We start from the raw sequence: 20,058 nt of genomic DNA, 5'->3' as shown, positions 1-20,058 counted from the left end.
TTTCTCTTTTTGGTAGTGTCTTTGTCTGGTTTGAGCATTAGGATGATGCTAGACTAGGACTAGGATAATGAGTTTGGAAGTTTTTCCTCTGCTTCTATCTTCTGAAAGAGATTGTAGAGAATGGTATCATTTTTTCCTTAAGTATTTGGTAGAATTCACTGATGAACCCATATGGGCCTGGTGCTTTCTGTTAGGGAAGGTTATTAATTATTGATTAAGATTCATTAATAGATATAAGCCTATTCAGATTATCTATTTTTTCTGTGTCTTTCAAGGAACTGGTCCGTTTCATCTAGGTTATCAAATATGTGAGCAAAGAGTTGCTCATAGTATTCCTTTATAATCCTTTTAATATCCATGGGATCGGCAGTGATGTACCCTCTTTTATTTCTGATATTAGTAATTTATTTCTTCCCTTTTTTTTTCTTTGTTACCTTGGTAAGAAGCTCATTAATTTTATTGATATTTTCAAAGAATCATCTTTTGGTTTCATTGATTTTCTCTGTTGATTTCCTGTTACTTTATTTCTTCAGATATTTATTAGCACCACTTTATCCTCTTTTTCTGGCTTGCTAATTACATATGCTTTAGATTTTGCCCAGTATCTCTTATGGTATTTTCTGCATTTTTCATCTATTTTTATTTTTCTTTTACATACTTAAATATTTTCCATCTTCCACTTGACTAATCTTTTCATCTGTGTAATCTTTATGGGTTTTATTTTCTGTTTAATTTATCCAATTTACTGTTAAATCATCTATCGAGTTCTTGATTTTAGTTATTAAATTTTTTCTAAATAGTTTTTATAGTTCTTTTTATCAAATTCAGGTCTTTGGTGACACTCTGCATCTTGTCATTTTTTGATGCTATTACTCACATATATTTTTAAATCCATGTTTGATAACTTTAGTATCTGTATCTCATGTGAATGTCTATTATGTCTTTTTCTCTCCTGACTTTTACTAATTAGATTCTGGCATGCCTATTAATTTTTTATTGAATGTCTTACATTGTATATGAAAAAAAGTGTAAAGGAACTAGATACTATTTTCTTCTAACAAAGTTAAATTAATTCTCACAGGGAGTTAAGTAGGAGCAATTCACCTTGGTCCACTTAGGGATTGAGATAGAGGCTGAGTTTCAGTTCTTGTAAGGTCTGGTCTATTTGGGGTTTCAACAGTCCCTTGGGGGTTTCAAACAGAAGCCTAGGTCATTTACCAAGACTCCTCCTCCAAGGCAGACGTTGAACTCCAATTGTTGTCTCTTGTGGCACCAGGAGGCTTCAAATGTTCTGTTTAAGTTTCTTAACCTCTTCATATCCACTTTACATTTGGGCCATCAGTCTCAAGTACAGACTAGGAATCAGAAAACATCTTGAGGAAAAAAAATGGTAGGGAAGTTTGGGCTGACTGCTCAGCAGTTCCCTTTTCTCTGGGAACATGTCCCCTTCCAGTCCTGGATATCTTGGTAGCAATGAACCCCAATGTTTGATTCCCCAGTCCCAAGAGACTGCTGAAAGCTCTCGGCCACTGCTTTCTTCTCAGCTTCTAGGTCTGCCATCAAGAATTGGCAGTGTGAAGGAGGAAAGCAGTAGAGAATCTGAGGCTTGCCCCAATCCATTATTAACTTCTCTCCAGAACCATAGCTCTTCAATTCCTTGCTTCATTGGTCCCTCTCTTTCAAACAGCTACTTTGGGCTTTGTTTTGTTTTTAATTAACAGGCTTTGTTTTTAAAAGCAGTTTTAGGTTTACAGAAAAATTGAGTGGAAAGTACAGTTTTCATATATCCTCTCTCCTGCCACCCCCCACCCCACACATGCACACACAGCAAAACACATACACAATTTCTCCTATTATTAACATCTGACATTAGTGTGGTACCTTTGTTACAATTGATGAGCCAATATTTATACATTATTATTAACTAGAATCCATTGTTTACGTTAGGGTTTACTTTGTGTTGTACATTCTATGAGTTCTGGCAAATGTATAATGTATCCACTAGCACAAGTATGTAATATACTCATTATTACAGTATCATACAGAAGAGTTCCACTGCCTTAAAAATCCCTTGTGGAAACCACAGATTATAAATTCCACTTTTTCAAAATGACATAAAGTTGGAATCTTACAGTATGTTGCTCTTTCAGATTGGCTCCTTTCACTTAGCAATATACATTTGAAGTTCCTCATGTCTTTTCATGATTTGACTGGTCATTTTTTACTACTGAATAGTATTCCATTTTCTGGATGTTCCACAGTTTATTTATCCAGTCACCTATTGAAAGACATCTTGGTTGCTTCCAACTTTTGGCAATTATGAATAAAGCTACTTTAAACATGTATGTGCAGGTTTTTATGTAAACATAGTTTTCAATTCATTTGGATAAATACCAAAAACAGTACTATTGGATAGAACAGTAAGAGTATGTTTACTTTTGAAAGAAACTGCCAAACCATCTTCCAAAGTGTTTGAACTATTTTTCATTCCCACCAGCAATGAATGAGTGTCCCTGTTGCTCCACATTCTCACCAGCATTTGGTGCTGTCAGTGTTTTGAATTTTAACCAATCTAATAGGTATGTAGTGGTATCTCATCGCTGTTTCAAACAGCTGGTTTTATTTTAACCAAAATTTTAGTTGTTCTCAGCTGAAATATTGCTAAGATAATCTCCTTCATACCAAAGAACAACATGAGACTTGTTCTCTCAGGTCCTAAGTTCAAAACTTCCAAGGAAGGACTCTGGTGGGCACAATTGAATCCAGTGCCCATTTCTGACAAGAGAAATGAGATCTGAAGATGACCCCCTACTCAAACCAGATGGTTGATGGGGACAAAGCCATTTCTTGGAAGAAAGGAAGGGAGTATTCAAAAAGTTGGAAGGAGTGTTGAGCACTCAAAAAAAAAAAAAAAAAAAAAACAACCAAAACTGATGTGTGTATACTACAATCCCCTGATGAACAGTTTAGTTTATCAACTTTACTTTTAAATTAATAATACACACTTAAGGTAGTGTATAGGCACTGGCTTGGATAAAACAAAGAAATAGTTATTCTTTTGAGCATTACCTGATAATTCCAGGTGACTGTTACCATATATTACTTATAAAGAATATGTTTAAATTACCCATGTTTTTAGCATAATATCATATGGCTTGTTTTCACTTATAAATTTTTAAATTGTATTTATTATTTCCATGAGCTTGTAACTATTTTCCTTCATAATTGTGAGTATAGTGTGAGAATTAAGGACATAGTCTTAGCAGCCAGACTATCTGGGGTCAAATCTCAGCTCTGTCACTTCCTAGATTTCTGATTTGGGGTAAAATTACTTAACCTCTCTGTGCCTCAATGTCCTCATTGTTAATTGAGAGTACTAGTAATACTTCATAGGCTCATTATAAGGATTAGATGAGTGTGTGTGTGTGTGTGTATATATATATATATATATATATAGCTTAGAACAACAACTATAAGTGAAAAATAAATATTTACTCTTATTATTCAATTATTAGATAAGCATTTTTTATAACTAGCTCAGGGGGGTTTTTTAGTTTTATAATTTATTAACTTATTTTTAAAATTATTTTCTTATTCTTCACTCCCTTGTTTGTATCTCATTTTTCTCTTTTGAACTTCCTGGAACAAATATCTAGTTTATTGATTTACTTTCTTCCTGTTCTATAATAAAATAAATTAATGTTATTACTTTAATGTATCTCTGATTAGTGCTGCTTTTTTATTATCCTCCTTTAAATGTTGTATAACTGAAGATTTGCTTCTCTGACTCAAGAGTCATTCAGTAAAATAATTTTGTTTCATTTTAATTCCTAAATGCTTGGTTTTCATTGTTACTAATTTACATCTCTTGAGACTAGTTTCTGGTTTCATTGCATGTAGTCCAAGAGTGTTTTCTGTTTTTTTTCTGATTTGGGGAATGTAGTAAATTTTCTTTGTATCCTAACATATGAACTATTTCTGTTAAAATTCTCTTAGCATAAAGAAAGAAGTCATATTCTATATAAATGCAGATTTTTATACATAACTATTAAATCAAGTCTGTTCCTTAAGTTATTTAAATCTTCTATACCTTCATTGATTTTTTACTTGCTTGATCGGTCAAGAAATGAGAGAGGGGTGTTGCTGTTTTCCATTATTGTTGTGATGTTTCTCCTTGCATTAAAGCTACATTATTTGGCACATAGTTTCATGATGCCACATCTTCTTATGAGTTTTGCTTATAGATGTAAAATAACCTATTAGTCCTATTTAATATTTCATGATTTGGATTCCTTTCTATGTAAAATATAATTGCAAACCCTTCCTTCTGTTGTTTGTATTTTGCTCTTACTGGTCTTTTATAATTGGACTTTATTTCTTGACTAGGTCATGTTAAGTAACCTTTTAAAAAATATATTCATTTATTTATTTAATTTGGCTGCATTGGGTCTGAATTGCAGCACACGGGACCCTTGCTGTAGCATGCGAAATCTTTTGTTGTGGCGTTCAGACTCCTTGTTATAGAGCTACAGTGGGTGGGCTTCTCTCTAGTTGTGGCACGGGCTCCAGAGCACATAGGCTCAGTAGTTGTGGCAGGCGGGCTCTTCAGTTGTGGCACACAGGCTCTAGAGCATGCAGGCTTAGTTGCCCTATGGCATGTGGGATATTAGTTTCCTGACCAAGGGCCAAATCTGTGTCCCCTGCATTGGCGGGCAGATGCTTAACAACTGGACCACCAGGGAAGTCCCCAAGAGCACTTTAGGGGCCTCCCTGGTGGTGCAGTCGTTAAGCATCTGCCTGCCAATGCAGGGGACACAGGTTCGAGCCCTGATCCAGGAAGATCCCACAAGCCGCAGAGCAACTAAGCCCGTGTGCCACAACTACTGAGCCCGCATGCCACAACTACTGAAGACCACGTGCCTAGAGCGTGTGCTCCACAACAAGAGAAGCCACCCCAGTGAGAAGCCCGCATACCGCAATGAAGAGGAGCCCCCACTCGCCACAACTAGAGAAAGTCCACGTGCAGCAACAGAGACCCAACACAGCCATAAATAAATTAATTATTTTTTTAAAAAAAGCACTTTAGATGTCTCATTATAAATCTTGTTTAGTTGTCAGTTTAAGAGTTTATTCCAAATTTAATGGTATGATAGGAATATAAGCTTTTTAGAAATCTGTCCTAAGACTCTCCCAGAGGCAAGCATAAAGGGAAGCTAGGCTCATATTATTGCTAGGAGCTCTATATTTAAATTTCAAATAACAGCAGTCAGAAAGCTATGAAAAGCTTGAGATTCTCTTTCTTCTTAAAAAGGGAAGGGGACACTGCCTACTTTTGATTTAAAGGGAAAAAGAACAATAGAGAAACAGAAAGGCAAGTGGCAGAAAACCCAGTGCAAATGTCTCCTCTAGTTGGCTAGAAATAGATGAAGAAGGAGATTCTGTAAAGGAGGCAAGCCCTGGGGGTGAAAATTGACATCAGCTTGATACAGGAAGGCTTACAAAGAACCATTCCAATTAAGGGCTGGGGATCCACTTAGAAAGAAATAAGCTGATAAGAATAAAGGCTTTTTGAGAAGTTTCTAAATTTTGCCTGGAAATGTATGGTTTAAAAGGCATTCCAAGGGGCTCTCTTCCTGTTAAATAATCGATCCTCTCATCTGTCTCATCTAACAAAGTGCTTCCCAGTCTATGCTGTAAAATAAGTCTCAACTGAGTGGAAAGTTCTGTTGTGGGACAGGTTTCTCCAAAAGCCAATTTTGAGAGTTTGAATGCAGAAATTTTATTCAGGAGTGCTCTCAGGATAAAGAAAGGAAGGGAAGGAAGCAGAATTGGTTAGAGGGAGCACTTGAATGGTGATACAGTCTCAACAAAGCCCTCAGCCAATCTCACAAGTACCTATAAAGCTGGGATGGCCCTTCATAGTTGTCCTGAGTTGAGATGCAAGTGAACGCCCTTCCCAAGAGGGCAAGACCTCGGCCAAAGTGTCACTCTTCAGCCAAGGGCAATTCCTGGAGATGGTTAATAGCTAAGGCTGTCAGCCAACAGCCAAGGGACAAAAGACTTTCCATCCTGAAGGGGGATCTATCTGGGAGCACAGCATCCACCACAGGCTCTATCCTAGGCTGTCCTCATATCATATTCCTTCACTTGGCAATCACATCCTGAGACTTCAAATACCATTCATATATAAATAACTCCTAAATTCCAACAGACAGATTTCTTCTCGACTCCAGACCCCTATATACAACTGTTTCCTCGACATCTTCATTGGATGGTTCACAGGCACCTGAATCTCAACATGTCCAAAACTGAACTCCTGGTCTCTCTCTCTCAAAAATGCTCCTCCTCCTGTTTTGTCTTTCAGTGAATTGCCCCATCATTCATCCATTGCTCCAATCAGAAAATTGAGAGGGACCCTTGAGGTCTTCCTAACTCCTACATCCAATCACCAAGTCCTGATAATTCTCCCTCCCAAGTATCTCTCACACCAGTCCACCCCTCCCTATGTCCATGACTCCCCCTAATTGCTATTTCCCTACCTAACAAGTCTCCTGACAACTGTGCTTTCCTCCGCACCAATCTATTCTTTAGACTATAGTCCAAGCAACTTCTATAAAATAAAATTCTGGTAGTGTTATTTCCTTGTATAGAACTCTTGAGGCTTTTCTTCTTTATTTTTAAAAGATAAAGACCAGGAGGGATCTTCAAGACGGTGGAGGAGTAAGACGTGGAGATCACCTTCCTCCCCACAAATACATTAAAAATACATCTACATGTGGAATAACTCCTACAGAACACCTACTGAACGCTGGCAGAAGACCTCAGACTTCCCAAAAGGCAAGAAAATCCCCACGCACCTGGGTAGGGCAAAAGAAAAAAGAATAAACAGAGACAAAAGGGACAGGACCTGCAGCCCTTGGAGGAAGCTGTGGAGGAGGAAAAGTTTCCACACACTAGGGAGCCCCTTCACTGGTGGAGACGGGGTATAGTTAGGGGAGCTTCAGAGCCACGGAGGAGAGCGCAGCAACAGCGGTGCGGAGGGCAAAGCGGAGAGATTCCCGCACAGATGATTGGCGCCGACCAGCACTCACCAGCCTGAAAGGCTTGTCTGCTCACCCGCCAGCGGGGTTGGGGGCTGGGGCCTGAGGCTCGGGCTTCGGAGGTCAGATCCCAGGGAGAGGACTGGGGTTGGTGTGAACACAGCCTGAAGGGGCCAGTGCGCCACAGCAAGCTGGGAGGGAGTCCGGGAGAAAGTCTGCAACTGCCTAAGAGGCAAGAGACCATTGTTTTGGGGTGCACGAGGAGAGGGGATTCAGAGCACCGCCGAAACCAGCTCCAGAGATGGGCGCGAGATGCGGCTATCAGCTCAGACCCCAGAGATGGGAATGAAACGCTAACGCTGTTGCTGCAGCCACCAAGAATCCTGTGTGCAAGCACAGGTCACTATCCACACCACACACACACACACACACCCCAGCCGCCCCCCACCCCACCCCAGGGGAGCCTGTGCAGCCCACCACTGACAGGGTCCAGTGATTCAGGGACCATTTCCCCAGGAGAACACACGGCGTGCCTCAGGCTATTGCAACGTCATGCTGGCCTCTGCCACCACAGGCTCACCCCGCATTCCAATTATAACTACCATACCCCTTCCTGCCCCAGCCTGAATGAGCAACAGCCCCCTAATTAGCCGCTGCTTTAACCCCCTCCTCTCTGGGTGGGGAACAGACACCAGAGGGCGACCTACATGCAGAGGTGGGGTCATATCCAAAGCTGAACCCCAGGAGCTGTGCGAACAAAGAAGAGAAAGGAAAATTTCTCCTTGCAGCGTCAGAACAGTGGATTAAATCTTCACAATGAACTTGATGTACCCTGCATCTGTGGAATACCTGAATAGACAATGCATCATCCCGAAATTGAGGCGGTGGACTTTGGGAGCAACTGTAGACTTGGGGTTTGCTGTCTGTGACTGATTTGTTTCTGATTTTTATGTTTATCTTAGTTTTTAGACCCAGTTATCAATGGTGGATTTGTTTATTGATTTGTTGCTCTCTTCCTTTTTTTATTATTATTTTTTAATTATTAAAATTTTTTTTTCTTTCTTTTTTTCTCCATTTTCTTCTGAGCCATGGGGCTGACAGTGTCTTGGTCCTCCAGACTGGGGTCAGGCCTGAGCCTCTGAGGTGGGACAGCCGAGTTCAGGATATTGGACCACCAGAGACCTCCCAGCCCCACATAATATCAATCGGTGAGAGCTCTCCCAGAGATCTCCATCTCAACACTAAGACCCAACTCCTCCCAACGGCCAGCAAACTCCAGTGCTGGATGCCCAATGCCAAACAACTAGCAAGACAGGAACACAACCCCACCTATTAGCAGAGAGGCTGCCTAAAATCACACTAAGTTCACAGACACCCCAAAACACACCACCAGACGTGGCCCTACCCACCAGGAAGACAAGATCCAGCCCAACCCACCAGAACACATGCACCAGTCCCCTCCACCAGGAAGCCTACACAAGCCACTGAACCAACGTCACATACTGGGGATAGACACCCAAAACAATAGGAACTACGAACCTGCAGCCTGCAAAAAGGAGACCCCAAACACAGTAATTTTTAAAAAATAAGAATACAGAGAAATATGCAGCAGATGAAGGAGCAAGGTAAAAACCCACCAGAACAAACAAATGAAGAGGAAATAGGCAGTCTACCTGAAAAAGAATTCAGAATAATGATAGTAAAGATGATCCAGAATCTTGGAAATAGAATGGAGAAAATACAAGAGACATTTAACAAGGACCTAGAAGAACTAAAGAGCAAACAAACAATGATGAACACACAACAAATGAAATTTAAAAATTCTCTAGAAGGAATCAATAGCAGAATAACTGAGGCAGAAGAATGGAAAAGAGACCTGGAAGATAAAATAGTGGAAATAACTGCTGCAGAACAGAATAAAGAAAAAGAATGAAAAGAATTGAGGACAGTCTCAGAGACCTCTGGGACAACGTTAAACCCACCAACATTCGATTTATAGGGGTCCCAGAAGAAGAAGAGAAAAAGAAAGGGTCTGAGAAAGTATTTGCAGAGATTATAGTTGAAAATTTCCCTAACACGGGAAAGGAAAGAGTCAATCAAGTCCAGGAAGTACAGAGAGTCCCATACAGGATAAATCCAAGGAGAAACACACCAAGACACATATTAATCTAACTATCAAAAATTAAATACAAAAAAAGAATATTAAAAGCAGCAAGGGAAAAGCAACAACTAACATACAAGGGAATCCCCATAAGGTTACCAGCTGATCTTTCAGCAGAAACTCTGCAAGCCAGAAGAGAGTGGCAGGACATATTTGAAGTGATGAAAGGGGGAAACCTACAACCAAGATTACTCTACCCATCAAGGATCTCATTCAGATTTGACAGAGAAATTAAAACCTTTACAGACAAGCAAAAGTTAAGAGAATTCAGCACCACCAAATCAGCTTTACAACAAATGCTAAAGGAACTTCTCTAGGCAGGAAACACAGGAGAAGGAAAAGATCTACAATAACAAACCCAAAACAATTAAGAAAATGGTAATAGGAACATGCATATTGATAATTACCTTAAATGTAAATGGATTAAATGCTCCAACTAAAAGACACAGGCTGGCTGAATGGATACAAAAACAAGACCCATATATATGCTGTCTACAAGAGACCCACTTCAGACCTAGGGACACATACAGACTGAAAGTGAGGGGATGGAAAAAGATATTCCATGCAAATGGAAATCAGAAGAAAGCTGGAGTAGCAATTCTCATATCAGACAAAATAGACTTTAAAATAAAAACTATTATGAGACAAAAAAGGACACTACATAATGATCAAGGAATCAATCCAAGAAGAAGATATAACAATTGTAAATACTTATGCACCAACATAGGAACACCTCAATACATAAGGTAAATGCTAACAGCCATAAAAGGGGAAATCGACAGTAACACAATCATAGTAGGGGACTATAATGCCCCTCTTTCACCAATGGACAGATCAACCAAAATGGAAATAAATAAAGGAAACACAAGCTTTAAATGACACAATAGACAAGATGGATTTAACTGATATTTATAGGATATTCCATCCAAAAACAACAAAATGCACTTTATTCTCAAGTGCTCATGGAATATTCTCCAGGATAGATCGTATCTTGGGTCACAAATCGAGCCCTGGTAAATTTAACAAAACTGAAATTGTATCAGGTATCTTTTCTGACCATAAGACTATGACACTAGTTATCAATTACAAGAAAAAGAACTGTAAAAAATACAAACATATGGAGGCTAAACAATATGCTACTAAATAACCAGAAGATCACTGAAGAAATCAAAGAGGAAATCAAAAAATACCTAGAAACAAATGTCAACGAAAACATGACGACCCAAAACATATGGGAGGCAGCAAAAGCAGTTCTAACAGGGAAGTTTATAGCAATACAATCCTACATCAAGAAACAAGAAAAATGTCATATAAAACGCCAAAGCTTACACCTAAAAAATTAGAGAAAGAACAAAAAAACCCCAAAGTTGGCAGAAGGAAAGAAATCATAAAGATCACATCAGAAATAAATGAAAAAGAAATGAAGGAAACAATAGCAAAGATCAATAAAACTGAACGCTGGTTCTTTGAGAAGATAAACAAAATTGATAAACCATTAGCCAGACTCATCAAGAAAAAGAGGGACAGGACTCAAATCAATAAAATTAGAAATGAAAAAGGAGAAGTAACAACTAACACTGCAAAAATACAAAGGATCATGAGAGATTACTACAAGCAGCTATATGCCAATAAAATGGACAACCTGGAAGAAATGGACAAATTCTTAGAAATGCACAACCTTCTAAGACTGAACCAGGAAGAAATAGAAAATAATAAACTGACAATTATAAGCACTGAAATTGAAACTGTTATTAAAAGTGTTCCAACAAACAAAAGCCCAGGACCTGGTGGCTTCACAGGCGAATTCTATCAAACGTTCAGAGAAGAGCTAACACCTATCCTTCTCAAATTCTTCCAAAATACAGCATAGGGAGGAACACTCCCAAACTCATTCTACAAGGCCACCATCACCCTGATACCAAAACCAGAAAAAGTTGTCACAAAGAAAGAAAACTACAGGCCAATATCACTGATGAACATAGACGAAAAAATCTTCAACAAAATACTAGCAAACAGAACCCAATAGCACCTTAAAAAGATCATACACCATGATCAAGTGTGGTTTATCCCAGGAATGCAGGATTCTTCCATATACGCAAATCAATCAACGTGATAGACCATATTAACAAATTGAAGGATAAAAACCATACAATAATCTCAATAGGTACAGAAAAATCTGTCGACAAAATTCAACACCCATTTATGATAAAAACCCTCCAGAAAGTAGGCATAGAGGGAAGCTACCTCAGCATAATGAAGGCCATATATGACAAACCCACAGCTAACACTGTTATAAATGGTGAAAAACTGAAACCATTTACTCTAAGATCAGGAACAAGACAAGGTTGCCCACTCTCACCACTCTTATTCAACATAGTTTTGGAATTTTTAGCCACATCAATCAGAGAAGAAAAAGAAATAAAAGGAATCCATATTGGAAAAGAAGAAGTAAAACTGTCACTGTTTGGAGATGACATGATACTATACATAGAGTATCCTAAAGATGCTACCAGAAAAATTCTACAGCTAATCAATGAATTTGGTAAAGTAGCAGGATACAAAATTAATGAACAGAAATCTCTTGCATTCCTATACACTAATGATTAAAAATCTGAAAAAGAAATAAAAGAAACACTCCCATTTACCATTGCAACAAAAAGAATAAAATACCTAGGAATAAACCTACCTAAGGAGACAAAAGACCTGTATGCAGAAAACTATAAGACACTGATGAAAGAAATTAAAGATGATACAAAACAGATGGAGAGATATACCATGTCCTTGGATTGGAAGAATCAACATTGTGAAAATGACTGTACTATCCAAAGCAATCCACAGATTCAGTGCAATCCCTGTCAAACTACCACTGGCATTATTCACAGAACTAGAACAAAAAATTTCACAACTCTTATGGAAACACAAAAGACCCCAGGTAGCCAAAACAATCTTGAGAAAGAAAAATGGAGCTGACTCCATATATATATATCTGCAGTGAACATGGAAATGCAGATATCACTTCAAGACACTGATTTCATTTCCTTTGGGTATATACCTAGAAATGGTATTGCTGGATCATATGTAGTTCTATTTTTTAGTTTTTTAGGTACCTCCATACTGTTTTCCATAGTGGTTGGACCAATTTACATTCCCATCAACCGTGCACAAGTGTTACCTATTCTCCACTCACTTACCAATACTTTTTATCTATTGTCTTTTTGATAATAGCCATCCTAACAAGTGTGAAGTGGTATCTCATTGTAGTTTTGATTTGCATTTCCTTGATGCTTAGTGATGTTTAGTGTTTTTTCATATACCTGTTGTTCTTAAAGTACCACCAGAATATGAGTGTCCCTTCCCAGGAAATGGACTGTGTATCTCCACTAAGGAGTGAGAGCTTATAATATTTGCAAATTCCCTGTGAAAATTTCCTTTTTGTAGAGAAATTTTACTTCCTTTACTTTTTACGTTCATGTTAAAGAATGGGAGAAAAACTACCCCCCACTGACTCATATAAGGTAAGAAAGGCCTGCCTCCTCTCAGTTCATTCTCAAAACAGTTGCCAAAGTAGTTCTGTTAAATGTTAGTCAGTTCGTGTCAATCCCCTGCTCAAAACCTTCCAGTAGTTTTCCATCTAAGTAAAGTCCTCAAAATAGAACACCTCACTCTCTACCTTCTCACCTCATCTACTATTCTATCTTTCTTACTCCACCTGAGCTCTTCTTTCTTTTTTCTTTCCTTTTCTCCAGCCTCAGGATATTGGCCTCTACCCAGAATGTTCCTATGCTCTTTCTGCACATCTGGCTTCCGAACTTCAGGGTTTTATCTAAATGTCACCTTCTATGTGAGGCTTTCTCTTCACCTCCCTACTTAACACTGTATCCCTTGACATACCTGCATCTCCTTTATTTTTCTCCATAGTATATTTTTATCATATTTCATTCACTTCTGTTGCCCCAGGCCTAGAACAGAATTAGGAGCATGATATAGACTCAATAAATATTACATAAATAAATGAGTGAGTGAATGAATGAATGTCCCACTGGAACCTGACTCACATAAGTTAGCACTGGATGTCACCACTCCTCCACAAGCTCTATCCTAGACCATTATATAATTGAAGACTCCCACCTTCAGGCAGGAGTGGGTAGCACATGTTTGGTAACTACCTAGTATTACCTTTTGTTGAGATAATTTCAGTTTTCAGTTGGTCTCTTTTTCTCTTGATGTCCGGAAGATTCCATTTCATGGTGATATTTTAAAAAGAAAATAAAAGGTCAGGCTCAGAGAGGATATTTCCTCTCTGAAATATACCAACTTACATAATTCATAGATTAAAATACTGCGACGAATGGAGTCATCCATAGTCAACTAGGCTATTTCCAGTTATTTGAAAAATTTCTCTAAACTTCACCAGACTCCTGAAATAATAAGGTACCATAAGGACACATTAGGGTCATGGAAAGACCAACATGAGAACAGACAACTAAATGGAGTCATTTGAGATCATATTGGAGCATGTCCTGAAATCTGAAAAAAACTCCCTCATACTCAGATTCTTAGAAAGTAGAGAATAGGGTAAATGAGGATATTTCATGTCAGGTCTTTCAACTGGGAGTCTATATATTAATTTGATTTTATACTGTAACTTTTCTAGGAATATAAAATGTTTTTATACATGCAATCAGATTTCTAAAAGCATAGGAATCAGAGGTCTCTTTTAGGGTTATTGTCATTTATTATCAATAAAAGTAAACAAATTAAGCAAGTGGTAAATGAGTTTATCATGATCATGAGGAAAAGTGGGATAATCTGGGCTCAAATTGTGTTATTCCCAGGAATGTGGATATTTCCCCACACTTTACTTGACTTTTAAAAAGTTCTGAATAAAACAAATGAACCATGATGACAGTCAACAATATGCATAAATTTTACCAATGTAATATTAAAAAGTAATATTAGGGCTTCCCTGGTGGCGCAGTGGTTGAGAGTCCGCCTGCCGATGCAGGGGACATGGGTTCGTGCCCCGGTCCGGGAAGATCCCACATGCCGCGGAGCGGCCAGGCCCGTGAGCCATGGCCGCTGAGCCTATGCGTCTGGGAGAGGCAACAACAGTGAGAGGCCCGTGTACCGCAAAAAAAAAAAAAAAAAAAAAGTAATATTAATGTTATATTAAAAGTCTAAAAAGATTATATGTAACCTAATGTCCTTATTAGAAAATTAAACACCTAGATTTATAATGAAGTTTTAAAAAGACATATAATTGCCATAAAACTATATAAAAAGCAAAATAAAGAAATCATATGCATGGATTCAGTATGATAGTTATCTTGAGTAGAAAAAGCAAGAAGAAAGTAGCTATAATGTAGCTATCTTGAGTAGAAAAAGCAAGAACAAAGTAGCTATAATGACATGATAGCATGAAATTAATCATAATCAATTAAGAGTAAATGGACCAAATTTCTGAATTCAGCTTAGTATGTGCCAAACTGGAAAGAGCATCACTCCCACCATAACAAAAAGAAAGCTGGATAACTGAAAAGTCACAGTTTTTCTTTAATCCGTCAGATTGCTGAGGGAGCAGTACAAACAATTTAGTTGAAATTTAAGGAAAGACAGGCACCTCCAAGAAGAAACAAGGTGCTAGCATTTGCTCACCTAGGGTAAATGCCAGACATTGTACAAATTGGTAAGAACAATTCAGCTTAAAATTTTGATGGATTGCTAAAAGTTTAATGTGAGCCACTGTGAAAGTATAGAATGAATCCCCCAGAACCACAGACATGAGAATTTTCACCTATTCACAAGTCTTCTACACATATCTTCCCAGGTGCTCACAAGAAAGACCTCAGACAGAACAGAGACCCCAGACAGCCTCCCTTATAGTGTAGAACTTGGATAGGAAAATAGCAGCACTGAAAGAAAGGCACAAAATCCTGTTCAGATCTTTCTTCCCTATCTCCCCTAAAAGCAAAAGAATTAAGCACTGATGATGTATCCAAAAATTAAGAGACACATGAGGAAGCAAGGACAAAAATTCAACACACAAAGCAATCAAAAGAAAAAGATTCATATGTGATGCTGTTGTTGGAGTTAACAGACAGAGAATTTAAAATAAGTCTGATAAATAGAACAAAGTGTCTAGTGGAAAAGATTGCCAATATACGTTGACCAGATAAGGAATTTCATCAGAAAAATAAAAACTGTTAAGTTTTTATTTCCATTTTCAAGTGGAAATGCTAGGAATAAAAAAAATGCTGGAATTAAAAATTTGTAATGCTAGTAATGTAGTGCAATGCTAGCAACAGAGATGAAGAATGCCTTCTGAAGGCTCGTCAGCAGACTTAACACAGTGGTGGAAAGAATCAATGAACATGAAAATAAATCAATAGAAACTGCCCAAACTGAAAAACAAAGATACAAAAGAATGAAAAAAAATAGCACGGAGCATCCACAATCTGTGAGACAATATCAAATGTCTAATATGTATAATTTGAATACCAAAAGAAGAAAGAAAGAATGGAATGGAAGAAATATTGAAGAGATAATGACCAGAATTGCCCAAAAGTATTAACACCAAAAGAAATATCCAAAAAGAGGACACCAAGAAGGATAAAAAGAAAAAACAAACTACCACAACCTAGACACATCATATTCAAACCACTGAAAACCAAAAATAGAAGGAACCTCTTGATGGCAGCCAGAGACAAAAGAAACTTTACACACAAAGGAACAAAGACGGAAAAACAGCAGATTTCTCATCAGAAACTATGCAGTCTAGAAGGTAATGCAGTATCATCCATAAAATGCTTAAAAAGAAAAGTTAGCCCAGAGTTCTAAACAGGGAAAATATCCTCCAAAAATGAAAACAAAACTTATAAACATAAATAAATGAAAATCACTAGAAATGGCATGAGTGTAAATATATACTTCACATTTTTATTATTTTTTAATTGCTCTAAAAGGTTATTTGAAGGTAGGCTGAATAATTTAAGGTATATATTGAAAACCCTAAAGAGACCACTAAATCTTCTTAAGAGTTAATAAATAAAAATCTGTGGTAGGTACATTTCTAAGGTGGTCACTAATGATCTCCACTTTTGGTATTCACATCCTCATGTAATTGCTTCCCCTTGAATACAGAAGAAACATAGTGACTTGCTTCAAACTTATATAACTTGATAAAAGTGATGGCAATACTTTCACTATTTTGAAGAGGCCCACATTGCAAGGAACTGAGGGTGGCCATAAGCTAACAGCTAGGAACCAAATGCTGCCAACAACCAATGAGAGAACTTGGAAGTAGGTCTTTCTCCAGGTGAGCCTTCAGATAAGATCACACATGCTGAGCTGATACTTTGCAGCCTTGAGAGAGACCATGAAGCGGAGCCTTCAGTATAGCTGTGCCTGTATTCCTGGTTCATAGAAATTGTGAGATAATAAATGTGTGTCTTTTTAAGCCACTAAATTTGGGGATAATTTGCTGTGAAGCAACAAACACACAGAATGGATGCTTTCTGGTGAGTGTTAGCATGTAATACAAAAATCTTCACACTTTGTGCCCCTTCCCATATGTCTAACCATAAGCGTCTATCCCAGACCTTCTTGTCTCCAATCTTCCAGTCTTTCCTACCAGGCCCCAGATCAGATGGCCAGGCCCTTGCTTACAGCCCAGGAATTCATACAGATTCTCACTGTGAGTCACTTCTATAATAAGTGGATGATCAGGTGTGTTGTTTTCAACTCTGCTCTTTTCCCTTTCCAGTATCTTTCAGGGCCACTCTGGAACATGACTGTCATGCTGCCACCATATATATTGGCTTGCATCCATGATCAAGCCAATCCATCCAAAGAGAGCTCAGACTTTTCCTGCTCTTTCAGCTGGTTGTATGAGACTGCCCATATGGCCATAGGTGCAAGCAGGGGGAGGGGAGCTAGTACAAATGATGCAGGTGATCTACCTGTTCATGTGGCTTGTTTGTGTTCTCTGGTCCTGCTTAATCTTCCTTCCCAGATGTGCTATTTCCATTTTATGATACTCTGCTGCAGGTACTCCAATTTCTTGACTAGATGGGTTCAAAAGAATTCTTTTCATAAAGTGAAGTTTCAGATTCACAGTCACTTGGTACTTCATGACCAAGCAATCTGTCTCTACCACAGCCCCAAAACATGTTGGAGCTGTTTCTCAAAAGGCATTTTATTTCTTGATGTAGACATAAATTTATCATTCTACTATGATTTATAATTCTATTATGGGGCCTGTGTTAAGCTTTTCATAAGCTTCACACTACATCTTTTCCCACTACTGATATCTCCAACACCACAGGGTCTTCCAAATCTTATGCCAAGCAGCAGGACTGCTTACACCACAGCCTGGTCCTATTGCAGATCTCTTTCCTGCACTGGGTCCCACTCAAAGTTGGCAACATTCTATGTCACCTAATAAATGGACCAGTTCAATATTCCTAGGTGAGAAATGTGTTTTTTTCTAGAATTGAAGCACCATGCATGTGCTTCAATTTCTGTGGTAAGGGAATCAGGATGCATGCTTTTTTTTTTTTTTTTTTTTTTTTTTTTACTTTGGAGGGGATATCCTGGCATATTCCTGACCACTGGACTCTAAAAACGTCACTGAAGTTTTCTTCATTGGAATCCTAAGATTTCACTAAAAATTCAAGCAGGTCTTTGAAACTTTGCAGTTTATCTCTCACACCCTCTGGAGCACATGTGCATTATCAAGGCTTTCAGAGTACTAGCCATCTATTGTTTGACTTACCTGATCAGCATTGTTAATGTAATGGATCACTGTGATGTTCTGTGGGATGACCAAGCAGGCGAGCTCTCTTTGGACTACACTATGATGAAAGGCAGGAGACTTAACATAGTCCTAAGGCAAAACTAAATGAACACTATCTTCCCTGAGTGAATGCAACTGTCTATGACCTCTGATTGGGATGGAAAAGACTGCATTTGCCACATCAGTGGCTACACATCATGTTCCTGCTCTACCAATGATATTTATCTAGCACAGCAGCTGCAAACAGGGCTACTGGTTAAGTCTGCAGTAGTCTACGATCACTCTCCGGGATCCATCTAGTTTCTTCAGGGATAAGAGTGGTATATTTAACAGAGGTCTGATAGGAATCACCATCCTTGCATCCTTTAGATCTTTAATGGTGGTGCTAATCTCTGCCACTCTCCCTGCATCCCCCAGAATGTGATCTTGTGGTTTTTTTTTTTTTAATACCTTGGTTGGGAAAAGGGGGAAGTTTCAGACATTTCCACTTGTCCTTCCCCACTATGAGAACCCTTACCCCAAATGACAAGTATCCAATGTGGAAATTACTCCAACTACCAGGTATATACCAGGTATATTCCTGGGGACTATGGGAATGACCACTGAGTAGCTTGTAGATCCAGTGGGCCCACTGTAAGCCAGACTGTAACCAGGATTCCATTTATCACCTGGTCCTGAGATGTCCCCACTCTAATCAGAGTGCCTTGAAGATGCTTTGGGGCTCCAGATATCCAAGTAAATTCAGAACCTGTGTCCAAGAATCCTGAGTATTCCCCTTTTCCCATGTATCCCAAGAAAGTTCCTCCATGTCTATGAATTCTTTATTATCTATAGTCTTACGTTTCAGCCACTTTGATCAGGCACCTCAAAATCCAATCTCTGGGGTATGCTCCTTTCTCATGACACTGCATGCTAGCTAATTCTTAGAGTTCTTTCTGTGTATAATCTCTTTCCTGCCTTATCTGGCCTAGCACTTTTCCAGTTGGGTTACCCTAGGATTTAACCTTAGTTATGGCCTAGTAGCTAGGAGAGGAGATAAGGGCAGCTCCTGAGGAGGGCACCTGTTGCCTTGAAGGGGAAGGGCTTCTGCAACACCTTCCAGCACAGGGGAAGGGTGGACTACCCTGCAAATTCCTAGGGTTCAGGGGAATCTGCAGAGCCAACACCTTCAGGGAAATATATCCAGATAGTGCCATTACACATTCCAGGGCCTCAGATTTCCCCAACCTGTGCCTTGACTTTGTCATAGCAGACCTGCCTTAACACATCATTTATTCACCTCTGGAGCTCTTCAACTTTAGCTCTTAGACCCTCTAACTGCCACTTAACAAGGTCCGCTCTTCCACTGCAACAGGTAAAGACCTTTCAATAAACTACCGGAGAGACACTCTGGTCCTCACATTTATTCTTTAACTGCTTGTTAATGGACATACAGTTTTTTACTATCCTCTCTGTAGAGTGTTAATACAACATAGCTGTAACCAGACAACTAAACCATGTTTGAAGGCATTACTTGCCCCTTATCTTTCAAATGCTTGGATCATCACACCTGTGAAGATATTCCACTCCACTGTGAAGTTTTTCCAAGTGACCTCAGTTGAGATCTTTAAGAATAGGACCACCACCGTGTGCCAGGGACTATCCATATTGCACATACCACTCAGAAAGTGTCTTGTTGCCATCCGGATGGTGAATATACCATCCCAGTGCCCCATCTTGCTGCCTACTTTATCAGACCACTCCCGACATCACTTGCATTCATTTGAGTCCTCTCAGAAACAGATGCCAAGGTGGAATTAGATGTGCAAGTATTTACTGGAGAAATGCCTGGAGGGAAAAGAGAGAGAGCCAGGGGAGCCTAGGAGAGCCATCCCAGCATGACGAAGGACTGATCTCTGCAGGGGAGAGAGGGAAGGAAAGATGGTTGGGTAGGAAAAGTCTTAGACTCTCTCTCTGCTGTGGTTCTAAGAAAGTTTCAGTGAAGCAAATGGGGAGTCTTTGAGGCTCATCTCACAGAAATGTATCTGCCTTAATATCCCTGCCATGCTTAATCAGTGGCTAGG

This window comes from Lagenorhynchus albirostris, chromosome 3, assembly GCF_949774975.1.
Source record: "Lagenorhynchus albirostris chromosome 3, mLagAlb1.1, whole genome shotgun sequence".
Taxonomy (NCBI): Eukaryota; Metazoa; Chordata; class Mammalia; order Artiodactyla; family Delphinidae; genus Lagenorhynchus; species Lagenorhynchus albirostris.
This window is presented reverse-complemented; position numbering follows the sequence as displayed.